The sequence below is a fragment of the Spermophilus citellus genome (genome assembly GCF_964194105.1).
Source record: "Spermophilus citellus genome assembly, chromosome: 8".
Taxonomy (NCBI): domain Eukaryota; kingdom Metazoa; phylum Chordata; class Mammalia; order Rodentia; family Sciuridae; genus Spermophilus; species Spermophilus citellus.
The window spans coordinates 7613074-7616146 of record NC_138189.1 but is presented as its reverse complement, the minus strand read 5'-3'; positions in this window follow the sequence as shown (position 1 = coordinate 7616146).

Below are 3073 nucleotides of genomic sequence, written 5' to 3'. Positions count from 1 at the left end.
AAAGAAAGAACCTTGCCTTTTCCAGAGGCAAACAGGAGATACTCATGATGAGAAGCCTGAGACAAAGTTTCTCACAAATCCACACAGTGATCTGCATGGACAAGGAGAAAAATAAGTAGTAATATTTGGAGCTTCTCAAATTTGTCCAGCACTCAACAGCTTATTTCTTGTGTAACACTGACTCTGTAGAATTTAATGAGATTTTATTAACAGTAATTTGTTACAAGTATAATATGTGAAGTTAGGTGATAGATGCAGATTCTTGAAAAATCATTTTAACATGTCAGAAAGACAAATGGATTAGTTAGGATTAGAATTTATGATAATAGATATGGCTCTTCATTAACCTGGTCAAATCAAAGCCTTATATGAAGGGAAACCACTTGATTCTTCCTTACTGAAGTGTTATTGCCAGGAAGGGTAATGCAGTGAAAACAGCTCAATTGTGTTCAATTTCAAGTAATTACATCTGCTTCCTTTGATTAGTACTGCATAATATTTTTGCTGTACCTATTTGTAAATATGTGACTTCGAATATTGTAATTTCTTTATATCACCAGAAATAAAACTTGCTAAGGAATATATCTTGCCTTTGTCATATTTCTTTTTAGGTCGGTAAGTTACTAATATGAATTCAGTTATGTCTTCCCACACACTCGTACATGAAGTCCTGGACACCCAGGGGAGATAAATCCTTTAAGTTGGTATGTCAAAATCCATTAGGTCACAAAGGTAGAGCCCTAATCCAATATCCCTGGTGTCCTTATAAAAAGAGTAAAAGACACCAGAGCCCTCTTTTGCTCTGTGCATTCAGAGAAAGGGCCAGAAAGACAGGTCTTACCAGACACCAACGGTTCTCCTCCAGACTCCAGCCTCTGAAACTGTGAAAAAAAAAGTTTGTAGTTTCAGCCATCCAGTGTGTGACATTCTGTTATGGCAGCCCTAGAAGACTAATACAGTTCCATATGGTTAAATACCAATTGAAATGTACATTGCAATATGTTTTATCATATGCATTTACTCATGTATTTCTCCTCCCAATCGGAAAAGAGGACATTTCTAGCATTCCTGTAAGATCCCCTCTGTCACCTTCCAAGAAACTCCAGCCTCTACCTCCTATCTAGAGGCAACTGCTGCTCCAAATTAAGTTTTAAATTCTGATACAAGTTTTGCTTGTAAGTTAATTCCAGGTAAATGGCAGTAGCAATATATATGTTGGTTTGGGTCTGAGTTTATTAGCTCAAAATAATGATTTTGAGATTAATATATATCATTTTACTTATCACTACCTAACATATACACATACATATACAAATATATTTTTATATGTTCATTTTTCTGATTGTTTCAGTTGATTTATTAACAATATTTTTTTTTTTATCACTGAACTGATTGCTGCCTTTTGTTAAGATTATTTAACATGGTAACTAGGAGTGTGTTTGTAGAAACTATGGTTTATTGCATTGATCTCTTTATTTATATTAATGAAAAATTCACACTCTCTTGATTACTGAAGTTTTATGTCAAATATAGATTTGTTATTTTCTGAAACAGTTCTGACATTTCTAAGTTTAGGATATGAAAATATAACTTTCAAATTACTGAACAAAACTTTCTTATAATCTGATTAATTCTATGTTGAATTCCTTGACCAATTTGAAAAAAAAAATTATGTTAGGATAATATTGACCCTTTAAAAGCAGAAAAACTATATATTTCTATATTATTAGTTTTCTAAATTTGCTTCATCAATGGTTTATAATCTACATTTAAGGGTTGCAAATTTCTAATCACTTTATTTTTCTATTTCTATTCCAATCAAATAACATTTGATGTCATTATTTGATATTTATTATGATTGACTGTTAAATGTAATCATATCTGCAGATTTGTCACAGATGCTTTTTATTAGTTTGAAGAAGTCACCTTTGATGTTTCAAGGGTTGTGGGTTTGATCAACTGATTTTCTGCCTTAAGTGAGATGATTTAGAGGACAGCTTTCTTTATCTGTCAATATCAGGAAATACATTGACTTATCTTGTAATGATAAAGCAGCTTTGCATGCTTTGGATAACTCTGTCTTGATCATGGTTCACTCTCCATTTTACATATTGCCAGCCATGATCTGTTAATGCTTGAAGATATCTGTGTCTATTAATTAGAGAAATCTGAGTCTTACACTTTTGCAATGTCTTTGTTTAGATTTATTGTCACAACAGATATTGTGTGATAATAAAATGTGTGCAAAGTATTTCCTTTTCTATTTTCCAATATAATTTGTGTAATCTTTAAGGACTTGTTTCAAGTCCCCAATGAAGCACTGTAGGCCTTGAGTCTCCCTTGTGGAAAGATATTTAATTACAAGTTAATTTTCTTTAGTAGGCATGGAGCTAATTGGATCTTCTATTTCTTCTTGAGACAGTTTTGGTGGTACATTTTCAGCAAATGTTTCCATTTCACTGAAATTGAAGACTTTATTGGCATAGAAAATTTTATAGTTATCCATTAAGGTACTTTCAATATTAGGATTCTTAGGGGCATGTCATTTCCTTCCCACTTGATATTGGTAAGCTGTGTTTTTGTTACTAACTTTAGAGTTCTAAGGAAGGATTAGTCTAACTGCTATTATTCTTTCTCCTTAAAAGCAGATCATTAACTCTTCTTTTACTGTTTTTTAAAGTTTAAGCTCTAATTATTAGTTTTAAAGCTGCCTCCTCTTTAATGAAAAAATTTGAAAAAATAGATTTCTCTGTAATTGTATTTTAGCATCACCCTATATATTGTCATAATATTATAAATATCTATTGGATAATGTAATATTTATTATTATAATCTTATTTTATTATTTTCTATTATTTTAATAATAAATGATAAAAGACATTATAAATTATTTCTTTCATTTGTGGATTATTTTTAAGGTTTTTCATTTACTGCCAAATATTTTAAATTGTTACATATTTTTATTTAGTTTCTAAGAGGTAGATTTTGCATGAATTAATGTTTTAAAATTTTTGTTGAGGTATTTTATGGAAGAACATATGGACCTTGTTGTGAAAAGAATGGCAATGAAAAG